At 36.6% G+C, this 13,518-nt stretch overlaps 1 pseudogene; it reads left to right on the plus strand.

The window, feature by feature from the left end:
- The first annotated feature begins 12,661 nt into the window (after positions 1–12,661).
- Positions 12,662–13,256, plus strand: LOC131489805 (transcription elongation factor A protein-like 3; annotated as a pseudogene).
- The last annotated feature ends 262 nt before the right edge of the window (positions 13,257–13,518 follow it).

Genomic DNA, 13,518 nt, shown 5'->3' on the forward strand with positions numbered 1-13,518 from the left:
TGCATGGAGGCTAAATGTTACTAAATAATGACTAGGTCAACCAAGAAATCAAAAAAGAAATCAGTAGATACTTGGAAACAAGTGAAAATGAAAACACAATGGTCCAAAACTTTTGAGATGCAGCAAAAGTAGTTCTAAGAGGGAATTTTATAGCAGGAATTTTATAGCAATACAGGTCTACCTCAAGAAGCAAGAAGAATCTCATATAAACCACCTAAACTCACACCTAAAAGATCTAGAAAAAGAACAAATAAAACCCAAAACCAGCAGAAATAAGGAAATAATAAAGATCAGAGAAGAAATAAATGATATAAATTAAAAAAATAGAACAGATCAATGAAATCAGAAGCTGGTTCTTTGAAAAGATCAACAAAATTGATAAACTTCTAGCTAGACTCATCAAGAAAAAAAAAGAAAGAACTCAAACAAAATCACAAATGAAAGATGAGAAAAAGCAACCAACACTGCATAAATACAAACAATTATAACAGAATATTATAAAAAACTATATGTCAGTGAAATGGACAACCTAGAAGAAATAGAACAATTTCTAGAAATATATAAACTGCCAAAACTGAAGCAGGAAGAAGTAGAACATTTGGGAAGACTGATAACCTGCAAAGAAATTGAATCACTAATCAAAAACTCCCAAAAAATAAAGTCCAGGACTAGACAGCTTCACAGGGGAATTCTACCAAACATTTAAAGAAGAGTTAATGCATATTCTTTTCAAACTATTCCAAAAAATAGAAGAAGGAAAATTTCCAAATTCATTCTATGAGGCCAGTATTACCCTGATACCCAAACCAGACACCACACACACACACACACACACACACACATATACACAAACCAAACAAACAAACAACAACAACAACAACAAAAACCAAAACACTACAGGCCAATATTTCTGCAATTTTTTCTGTAAAAATCCTCAACAAATACTAGCAAACCAAATCCGACAATACATTAAAAAAATCATTCACCACAATCAAGTAGGATTTAGTCCCAGGATGCAGGAGTGGTTCAGTATTTGCAAATCAATGTGATACATCACACCAATAAGAGAAAGGATAAAAACCATATGATCATTTCAATAGATACAGAAAAGGTATTTTACAAAGTACTACATCCATTCATGATAAAAACCCTCAACAAAGTAGGTTTATTTTATTTTTTATTTTATTTTTAATTTTTTTTTTTTAGCATTTATTTATTTTTGAGACAGAGAGAGACAAAGCATGAACGGGGGAGGGTCAGAGAGAGGGAGACACAGAATCTGAAACAGGCTCCAGGCTCTGAGCTGTCAGCACAGAGCCCGATGCGGGGCTCGAACTCACAGACCACGAGATCATGACCTGGGCTGAAGTCGGCCGCTTAACCGACTGAGCCACCCAGGCGCCCCTTAACAAAGTAGGTTTAGAGGGAACATACTTCTAGATAATAAAGGCCATATATTAAAAGCCCACAAGTGAACATCATACTCAGTAGGGAAGAACTGAGAGCTTTCCCCCTAAGGTCAGGAACAAGGCAAGGATATTCACTCTCACTACTTTTATTCAACACAGTACTGGAAGTCCTAACCACAGTCAGAACAACAACAACAACAACAACAACATCAAAAATAAAAGGCATCCAAATTGGTAAAGAAGAAATAAAGCTCACTGTTTGCAGATGACATGATACTATACATAGAAAACCCTAAAGACTCCATCAAAAAACTACTAAAACTGATAAGCGAATTTAGTACATTGCAGGATACAAAATTTAGTGCGCAGAAATCTGTTGCATTTGAATACACTAATAATGAAGCATCAGAAAGTGAAATAAAAAAACAATCCAATTTACAACTGCACCAGAAATAATAAGATACCTAGGAATAAACCTAACCAAAGAAGTAAAAGACCTATACTCTGAAAACTATAAAACATTGATGAAAGAAATCAAAGAGGACACAATGAGATGGAAAGACATTCCATGCTCATGGATTGGAAGAACTAATATTGTTAAAGTGTCCATACTTCCCAAAGCAGTCTACAGATTTAATTCAATCAGCATTTTTCACAGAGCAAATAATCCTAAAATTTATATGGAACCACAAAGGACTTCGAATAGCCAAAGCAATTTTGAAAAAGCAAAGTAAAGCTGGAGGTATCACAATCCCAGACTTCAAGTTATATTGCAAAGCTGTAGTGATCAAAACAGTATGATATTGGCACAAAAATAGACACATAGATCAATGAACAGAATAGAAAGCCCAGAAATAAACCCTCAATTATATGCTCAATTAATCTTTGATAAAACAGGGAAAAATATCCAATGGGAAAAAGACAGTCTCTTTAACAAATGGTGTTGGGAAAACTAGTCAGCTATATGCAAAACAAACAAACAAAAACAAAGAAAAATAAAAATAAATTGGACCACTTTCTTACACCATACACAAAAAGAAATTCAAAATGGATTAAAGACCTAAATGTGAGACCTGGAACCATAAAAATCCTAGAAGAGAACACAGAGAAATGTCTCTGACATTGGGCATAGCAACTTCTTACTAGATATGTCTCCTGAGGCAAGGGAAATAAAAGCAAAAATAAACTATTGGGACTACACCAAAATGAAAGTTTTCTATACAGCAAAGTAAACAGTCAAACTAAAGGCAACCAACAGAATGGGAGAATATATTTGCAAATAACATATCCAATAAAGGGTTGGTATCCAAGATATATAAAGAACTCATACAAACCCAATACCCCCCAAACAAATAATCCAATTAAAAAAATGACCAGAAGACATGAACAGACATTTCTCCAAAGAAGGCATCCAGATGGCCAACAGACACACGAAAAGATGCTCAACATCACTTATCATCAGGGAAATGCAAATCAAAACTAAAATGAGATATTGGAGCACCTGTGTGGCTCAGTCAGTTAAGTGTTTGACTTCCACTCAGGTCATGATCTCACAGTTAGTTCGTGGGTTCGAGTCCTGCATCAGGCTCTGTGCTAACAGCTCAAACCTGAAGCCTGCTTCAGATTCTGTGTCTCCCTCTCTCTCTGCCCCTTCCCTACTCATGCTCTGTCTCTCAAAAATGAATAAATGTTAAAAAACTTTTTTAAATAAATAAAATGATATATCACCTCACATCTGTCAGAATGGCTAAAATTAAAAAAAAATACACAAGAAATAAGTGTTGGTGAGTATGTGGAGAAAAAGGAAACTTGTGCACCATTGGTAGAAAAACTGATGCAGCCATTCTGGGAAACAGGATGGAATTTCTCAAAAAGTTAAAGAGAATTACCCTATGATCCAGTAATTGCACTACTGGGTATTTACCCCCGAAATAAAAAGCACTATATCAAATGGATAATTTATAGCAGCATTATTTACAATAGCCAAATTATGGAAGCAGCCCAAGTGTTTATCGATACATGAATGGATAAAGACAATGTGGTATAGATATAGTGAATATTATTCAGCCATAAAAAAGAATGAAATCTTGCCATTTGCAATAACATGGATGGAGCTAGAGAGTATAATGCTCAGCAAAATAAATCAGTCAGAGAAGGACAAATGCGATATGATTTCACTCATATGTAAAATTTAAGAAACAAAACAAACAAGCAAAGGAAAAAAGAGAGACAAACCAAGAATCAGACTCTTAACTATAGAAAACAAACTGATGGTGGGGCACCTCAGTGGTTCAATTGATAAGCGGCCAACTCTTTATTTTGGCTCAGATCATGATCTCACACTTCCTGAGCTCAAGCCCCACGTGGAGCTGCGCACTGACAGTATGGAGCCTGCTTGAGATGCTCTCTCTCCCTCTTTATCTGCCCCTCTCCTGCTTGCACGTATACACGTGCTCTCTAAGTAAGTAAGTAAGTAAATAAATAAAAACAAACTGATGCTTACCAGAGGGGAAGTGGGTGGGAGGATGGGTGATATAGGTGATGGAGATTAAGGACTGCGCTTGTCACGATGAGCACTGGGTGACGTATGGAATTGTTGAATCACTGTATTGTACATTGGAAACTAATGTAACACTGTATGTTGACTATACTAGAATTAAAATGAAAATTTAATAAAAATTTAATTGAGATGTCAGGTTTATAGATATTTTCCACTTTAATATTCCAAATAATCTGGAGGTTAGCATTTAATGAATACATTTTAAAGCAAATAGGAAAAAAATTAAAAAATTAACTTTAATGTGTCCTTGCATCTTATACCAAAATTTTTATATTAAGAATGGACCTTAGACTTAAATGTAAAATTGAAAATCATAAAACTTTTAGAAAAAAACACAGGAGAAAATCTTTGGGACATTGAGAAAGGCAAAGAGTTTTTAAATACAATATAAAAATTAAGATGCATAAATGAAGAAGTTGATAAATTGGACTCTATCAAATTTAAAAATCCTGTTCTACAATAGGTAATATTAAGAGAATGAAAAAAGGAGACACAGACTGGGAGAAAATATTTGATATCACATACATGATAAGGGACTTGTACTCATCACATGTAAAGAATTCTCAAAACTAAACATAAGAAAAATTTTAAGTGAGCAAAAGATTTGAACAGACTCTTCATTAAAGAGGTACAGATGGCAACTAAACCCAGCAAAAGATACTCAGTATCATTATTCATTAGAGACACACATATTAAAACCCCAATGAGATACTGGTGTACATCTATTAGAACAGCACAAAAAAATTAAAAAAACAAACAGTTGACAATACCAAGTGCTGATGAAGATGTGGAGGAACTGGAATTCTCATTCATTGGTGGGAATGAAGAATGGTATAGTCACTTTGGAGTCAGTTTGTCAATCTCTTATTAAATTAAACATATAGATACCATATAACCAGCAACCCTAATCCTAAGTATTAACTGAAGAGAAATGAAAATGTGTTTATGGGAAAATCCTTACATGAATGTTAATAGCAGTTTTATTCTTAATAGCCAAAAAGCTGGAAACAACCCAAATGTCTTTCAACTGGTGAATGGATAAACACCATAATGAAATACTACTCAGCAATAAAAAGGAATAAACTGCTGATAGGTGCAATAACATGAATAAATGTCAAATGCAGTTTGCTAAGTGAAAAAAAAAGAAAGCCAAACTCACAAGCTGTATACTGTCTGATTCTGTTTATAGGACATTCTGGAAAAAACAAAATTATTGGTACAGAAAACAGATCAGTGTTTTCTAGGAATTACAAGTGGAGTGAGGGGTTGATTACGAAAAGACAGCTTGGGGAAGTTTGGGGGGTGATAAAACTGTTTTGTATCTTGATTGTGATGGTGATGCATCACTGTATACATTTATTTATGCTTTTAGAACTATACACCAAAAAGAGTAAATTTCCTGCATGTGAAGTTTTAAGATAATAAAATGGAAGTGAAACCACAGCAACAACAAAGGGGATGAAGGAATGTATCTATATCCTTATTTAGGATGAGTTGTAGGAAACATTAAGTGGAAACAGGAAGTTCAGAACGGTGTAAATTATATGCTACCTTTTATCTAAGAAAGGGGAGATAGCCGGCCAGATCCTAAGGTGTTCCCCATGATTACTACCCCCTGCGTACACACCCTGTATGCTCCCCTTGAGTGTGGGTGGCCCTCTAAATAGAATCAGATCACAGCTGGGATTATCTTATGTTACTTGGCAAAAGAGAGAGCATCTGGGGTGGATGGGACCTAATCAGATGAACCCTTTAAAAGGCAGGTTTTCTCCCTGGAGTTGCAGAAGGAGACTAAAGATGAGCTCCTGCTGGCCTGGAAGAAGCAAACAGCTGTGGTATGACCTGCCCAAGAAGCTGAGAGAGGCCTCCAGGAGGTGACAGTGACTAGATGTCGACAGCCAGCGGCAAACTGAATGCTACCAGAGGAATGAGCTTAGAAGGGGCACTCCAAGCTCCAGATGAGAGCACAGGGCAACCGACATGTTGATTTTAGCCTCATGAGATCCTGAGCAGAGAATCCAGCCATGCCGCGCTGGACTTCCAAACTACAGAACTGCGAGCTAGTCAGTGGGTGTTGTGTTAAACCTCTTAAGTTTGTGAGGATTTGTTACGCAGCCACAGAAAACTAGTATAGGGGCCTACAAATACAAATGTGTATTTGTTCATACTTTTTTAAAATGAAAGAATAAATAAAAAGCTAATAAAAATCATTATATTAGTGTGAGGGAGGAAACACAGGGTGAAAGTTACCCTAACTTGGATGTACTTGGCTTTGTAGATTTGACTTTAAAACCATGTAAACACGTTACATAATTATAAATCAATATTAAATTAAAGTTAAAAAATCAATCTGTAAAAATAAAAAATTAAAATAAAACAAATGAAACTAATTCACACCACACAAAGAGAATTACTTCAAATGACTTTAGATTTCAATAATTTAATTGTGCATCCCTAGTGGAATGTATCCTAAGGGCAAAAAGTATTACAAATGCATCTTCAACTCTATTGTGAAGAATTGTATATGAGCAATTAATCATATGATTACTACTAATAATATTATGGGTATTGTTACTCAAAAGCTATGAAGTTTGGTAGGCTAAAGCAAATATTTAATTGTATTATGTCATTAGAAGCCAAAATTTTCAATAGAAGAGAAGAGAAAGAAGTATGAAATTAAACAAATTAAGTAAAAACTCTTTAATACTAAGTTTGAATTGTGAATAGTAGAATAACCTCATGGTATGTTTCTTTTGAAAAAATTTATTTCCTGGCTCGGTCTGTTGAAAAATTCTACAATCAATGTTAACTGAGGAGCAAAGGGCACCCCTGCCTTCCAGGAAAAAGAACCAGACATCCCCTGGAGAAACACTGCTTCCAGGCGTGAGGAATAATATGTCCAGAATCCGGAACACCCTGTCTCACCAGAAAGCAAGGAATCCATCACAGACAGCCAGGGTCACATCAAAAAGACTCAGATGCCAACTTGTAGGGGTTTTCTTAGGCCACAAATGTGACCATTTCAACATTAAAAAGGATAGTAACTACAAAGGGTTGAAACACATTTAATACGTCTAAATCCAGGACTTCATACTGAGACAAGTAAAAATCACAGCTCATCACTTACCTTTGGAGGATGCTAAGAAACCAATACTTTGTTTCTGAAAACTTGCAAATAAAAGAAAACAATCATGTACTTATCCTGCAGTTGTGTTAAAACTATAACTCACAGTAATCAAATAGTTGATGAGGGGAAATCCTTTTTCTTATAGACAAATTCCAGCTTATTGTCCAGGATAAAGAAGGAAAAATAGAACATTACCATTATGCCACCTTTAATGAAAGAATAGACCAAGGCCTATTCCTGCCATCCAGGGTTGCTCAGACAATCTGGGCACTGCTGATGTGGAATGGGTACATCAGGCTGATGACAGCCACACCCACTGGGTAATCTCAGCCTCACAAAATGAGAGACATTGTACTTCCTCCTTTGGTGCATTGTGAAGTCCACACTATAACATAGTCTTGCCAAAGAAATCAAGCCTGAGTATGTTCAGATCTCTAGATTTAACTACAGTTTACAGCAAATACAGGTGTACAAAGAAATTTCAGTGACAGTGTGGTAAGCAGAATAATGCCCCCCCTCCCAAAGAAGTGCACTCCCTTGTGATGTCCCCTGACCCTTACTTGGCAATAAAGGGATTTGCAGATGTGATTAACATTGTGGACTTTGAGTCCTTAGAGCAGAGAACCCTTCCCAGTGTGACCAGAGAGAGATGGCACCATATGACATGGTCAAAGGCAAGCAACAAAAGGACCCGCTCTGCAGTACAGGCTTTGAGGATGGAGCCACGGACTGTGGGTGGCCTCTAGAAGTGGGGAATGGCCTTCAGCTGACAGCCAGCAGAGAAACAGGGACCTCTGGCAACAACCACAAGGCACTGAATTCTGCCAACCACCAAATCAACAGGGGAACAAGCTTTGAGGAAGACAGGCAGCAAACCAACACCAACTTTAGCTTGGTGAAACCAAAGGGGACTTCTGACTTTCAGAACTGCAGAAGAAGACATTTGTTTTGATTAAGGTGCTAAGCCTGTGGTGATGTGTTTTCCAGGCAAATAATTTTATTTAGTGTAAGTAAGTACTTAAAACATTTCTATACAATAATTTCTACAGAAATCCTCCTATAAAGTTGTTTTGTGACCATGAAAAAATTACAGAACTGCTTTGAATTACAGTTTCTTTTTCCACTAAATGAACAGACTAGACAAGATAATTCCAAATCTTCAAAATAAGATGGCCATTACCACTTTAGAAAGAGAACATCAGAATAATTAAAAGCATTGGATTTAAATTCATGAATTCATTAATTTATTCAGCAAATATTTATTGAACAGCTACTATGTGCCAGCACTGTGTTAGACCTGGAGACAAGGGCTTTATCATCATAGAATTTATCTTCCATTTCTTTTTAATGTGATAAAAAACACAAAACATAAAAGTTACCATCTTAACCATTTTGAAGTGTTGTACAGTATTGTATTAACTATCAGCACTTTGTGGTACAATAGATGTCTAGAACTTTTTCATCTTGCAAAACTGCACTGTGGTTTTGTACTACGTTTTGAATTCAGGAAATGTGAGGCCTCCAGCTTTGTTTTTCTTTCTCAGGATTATTTTGCTTATTCATCATTCTCTTAAATTCCATATGAATTTTAGGATGGTTTTCGCTATTTCTGAAAAAATGCCACTGAGATTTTGGTAGGTATTGTGTTGAATCTCTAGGTCACTTTGGGTAGTATGGACATTTTAACAATGCTAAGCTTACCAATCCATAAACATGGTTTCTTTCCATTTGTTCGTATATTCTTGAGTTTCAGCATTTTGTAGTTTTCAGTGTGCCAACTGAAAGTCTTTTGCCTGCTTGGTTAAATGTATTCCTAAGTACTTTATTCTTTTTCGTGCTATTGTAAAAAGTATTTTCTTAATTTCCTTTTCAGACTGTTCATTGTCACTGCATCAAAATACAACAGCTTTTTATGTGTTGACTTTGTATTCTGCAACTTTGTTGAATTCATTTATGACTTCTAACCTGTGTGTGTGTGTGTGTGTGTGTGTGTGTGTGTAATCTTTAAGGTTTTCTACATATAGCATCATGTCGTCTGCAAACAGAGATAACTTTACTTCTTCCTTTCTGATGTGGATGCCCTACACTTCTTTTTCTTGCCTAATTTCTCTGGCTAGTACTTTTATTTACTACTATGTTGAATAGAAGTGGCAAGAGTGGACATCCTTGCCTTGTTCCTGATCTTATAGGAAAAGCTTTCCATCTTTCACCATTGAGTGTGATGTCCACTGTGGGCTTTTCATATCTGGCCTTTCTTACGTTGAGGTAGTTTCCCCATATTCCAAATTTGTTGAGTTTTTTTTTTATCATAAAAGGATGCTGAATTTTGTCAAATGAATTTATTGCATCAATTGACAAAGTTATGTGGTTTTTAAATTTTTTTTAATGTTTATTTTTGAGAGAGAGACAGAGAATGAGCAGGGGAAGGGCAGTGAGGGATGGAGACACAGAATCAGAAGCAGGTTCCAGGCTTTGAGCTGTCAGCACAGAGCCCAACGTGGGGCTCAAACTCATGTACCTTGAGATCATGACCTGAGCCAAAGTTGGATGCTTAACCAACTGAGCCACCCAGGCACCATGAAAGTTATGTGTGTTTTTTGTTCATTCTGTTTATTCTGTTAACATGGTGTATTACATTAATTGATTTTTTTTTCTACATTGAGCCATCCTTTCACTCCAGGAAAAAAATCCCACATGATCATGGTGCATAATCTTTTAATGTGTTGTTGAATTTGGTGGCTAGAATTTTGTTAAGGATTTTTGCATCAATGTTCATAAGGGATATTGATCTATAGTTTTCATTTCTTGTACTGTCCTTGTCTGGCAGGTTAATTCTAGATTTTTAGAATGAGTTAGGATGTATTCCTTCCTCTTCCAACTTTTTGAAACATTTGAGAAATATAGGTGTTACTTGTCCTTTAAATGTTTGGAAGAATTCATCAATGAAACCATAGGGTCCACGGCTTTTCTTTGTTGGGAGATTTTTATTACTGATTCAATCTCCTTACTAGTTATAGATCTATTCATATTTTCTGCATCTTTATGATTTTGCCTTGGAAGGTTTTTAGTTCTAGACATGTGTCCATTTCATCTAGGTTATCCCATTTGTTGGTATATGGCTGTTCATAACATTTTCCTATGATCTTTATTTCCATCAAATCAGTGGTAATATGCCCATTTTCATTTCTAATTTTAGTTACTTGAGTCTTCTCTTTCTTTCATAGTCCATCTAGCTAAGGTTTGTCAGTTTGAAAGAATTTTTGGTTTCATTAATTTTTTTATTGTTTTTCTATTTCTGCTCTAATTTTTATTATTCTCTTCCTGCTGCTAGCTTTGGGTTTAGATTGTTCTTCTCTTTCTAGTTCTATAAGTTGTAAAGTTAGGTTGTTGATTTGAGATCTTTCCTGTTTTTATTTTTTAAATTTATTTTTAAAATGTTCATTTATTTATTTTGAGAGGGGGGATGTATATGAGTGAGGCAGAAGCAGAGAGAGAGAGACAGAGGGGGGGTAGGGAGAGAAGCCCAAGCAGGCTCTGTGCTATCAGTGCAGAGCCCGACACAGGACTCAAATCCATGAGCCATGAGATCATGACCTGAGCTGAAATCAAGACTAGGATGCTTAACTGACTGAGTCACCCAGGTGCCCCTCTTTCCTGTTTTTTTTTTAATATATGAAATTTATTGTCAAATTGGTTTCCATACAACACCCAGTGCTCATCCCAAAAGATGCCCTTTTCAATACCCATCACCTACCCTCCCCTCCCTCCCACCCCCCCATCAGCCCTCAGTTTGTTCTTAGTTTTTAAGAGTCTCTTATGTTTTGGCTTTCTTCCACTCTAACCTCTTTTTTTTTCCTTCCCCTCCTCCATGGGTTTCTGTTAAGTTTCTCAAGATCCACATAAGAGTGAAACCATATGGTATCTGTCTTTCTCTGTATGGCTTATTTCACTTAGCATCACACTCTCCAGTTCCATCCATGTTGCTACAAAGGGCCATATTTCCTGTTTTTTTTTTTTAAGTTTATTTATTTATTTAGAGAGGAGAAAGGGCAGAGAGAGAGAATCCCAAGCAGGCTCTAGGCCTAATGTGGGGTTCAAACCCATGAACCATGAGATCATGACCTGAGCTGAAATCAAGAGTTGGATGCTTAACCAGCTGAGCCACCCAGGCACCCCTCCTCTTTTCTGTTTTTAATGTAAGTGCTTATAGCTATAAACTTCTCACTTAACACTTCTTTTGCTGACTCCCAAAAGTCTTGGTATGCTGTGTTTTCATTTTTATTCATCTCTAAGTATTTTGCAGTTTCCCTTGTGATTTATTTTTTGATCTGCCAGTTGTTTAATTGTGTATTGTTTAATTTCTACAAGTTAATGAATTTTCAAATTTTATGTCTGTTGTTGATTTTTAACCTCATCTCATCGTGGTTAGAAAAGATACTTTGCCAGATACTTTGTTTATATTTAACATTATAATATAATATATTATATATATAATTATATATAATACATAATTATATATATAATATAAGATTATATATATATATCTATATCTATATAGATATATATATATATCTACTGAAACTTAATTTGTGGCCTAATCTATACTGATCTATACTGGAAAGTGTCTCATGTGCACTTCAGAAGACTGTGCATGCTGTTGTTGTTGAGCAGAATGTTCTGTATATGTCTGTTCTGGTTGGTCTACTGTATTGTTTAAGTCCTCTATTCCCTAACTTATCTTCCGTCTGGTTGTTCTATCCAAATTGAGAGTAGGATATTGAAGTTTCCAACCATTGTTTTATAACTGTGTATTTCTCCCTTCAATTCTAATATATTTTTGATTCACATATTTTGATGGCTTGATATTAGGTGCATAACTGTTTAAACTGTTATATCTTCTTACTCTATTAAATATTTTATTAATGTATAATGTCTTTTTTTGTCTCTTGTAAACTTTTTTAAATTTTTTTTTTTCAACATTTTTTATTTATTTTTGGGACAGAGAGAGACAGAGCATGAACGGGGGAGGGGCAGAGAGAGAGGGAGACACAGAATCGGAAACAGGCTCCAGGCTCCGAGCCATCAGCCCAGAGCCTGACGCGGGGCTCGAACTCACGGACCGCGAGATCGTGACCTGGCTGAAGTCGGACGCTTAACCGACTGCGCCACCCAGGCGCCCCTCTTGTAAACTTTTTTAATTTAACATCTCTTCTGTCTTAGTATAGCCTCTCCTGCTCTCTTTTGGTTACTATTTACATGGAATCTTTTTTTCATCCTTTCACTTTTAATCCATTTGTGTCTTTGAATCTCAGGTGAGTCTGTTGTAGCACACTCACCTTCCCTGTGGTCCTGTCCTTGCACTATTCACTACCATTGCCTGTGAAGAACTAGCTCTCTGAGCTGCCTGGCAGTGGGTGAGGGGGCTTTGGTGAGACCAAGAAAGTACAGGCCTGCCCCAGGGCCCCCAGGTCTGTGTGTCTGTCCCCAGCACTCAGCAAGGCTAGAAAAGGAGGAGGAACCGGTCCAGAATCCCTGAGAGACAGGAAAAAAAGGGGAAATCTCAACATGAAAAAACTCTGAAATGAAAATGAAGCAAAGCTGGAAATTGAGGGCAAGCCAGAAGATGAAGCGGAGTCTGACAATGAAGGAAAATCAGATGAGGAAGAAAACCTAGAAGTGGAGGAGAATCCAGGGCACGAAAGAAATATCCAGAATGAGGGACAACCAGATGATGAGAAACAACCAGAAGATGAGAGAAAGCAAGAAAAGCAGGGCATGTCCAAAAATGAGAGAAAACCACATGGTGAGGGCAAGCCAGAATCCCTGGGAAAAATTCCCTGGGAGTAAGCCGTGGGCCATCAAAAATCCCGCAGCAGAAGATTATGTGCCCAGGAAAGCAAAAAGAAAAATGGACAGGGGGATGGAAAATTCCCCCAAGGACTATCATGAGGAATTACAGGAAAGACACTTGGGCAATGAGGAGATGATAAGAGAATGTGGAGATAAGGGCTCAGGAAGAGCTAAGAAAAAAAAGAAAGAAAATGGGTTGTTTTCATTGAGTGCAAAGAGATGTACAGGATCCATTCACCCTAAAAGTGTCAGGAGAGTGAGGGGTATAGGTAGGGGCCAAAGGGGATTACATGATATACCACATCTTTAGTGTCTTTGGCCTTCAATTCTAATTTCTCTGATGAGAATATTGCTGACCCTACTTTTCCTGACAGGAATTTGCTAGGTTATGTGCTTTAACCTTAAGCTGATACTTTGCTTTAGGTGTCTCTCTTGTTGCCAGCAGCCTTTCGATCCAACTACAGTATTCTCTGTCTTTCAGTAGGAGATTTTCACCCATGTGCATTAAAAAGCTGTTCATGGTACATTGTAAAATAACAATAAAGAAAAACAGTTTCAGAACCACACACATA

Source organism: Neofelis nebulosa, chromosome 11, assembly GCF_028018385.1.
Source record: "Neofelis nebulosa isolate mNeoNeb1 chromosome 11, mNeoNeb1.pri, whole genome shotgun sequence".
Classification (NCBI taxonomy): domain Eukaryota; kingdom Metazoa; phylum Chordata; class Mammalia; order Carnivora; family Felidae; genus Neofelis; species Neofelis nebulosa.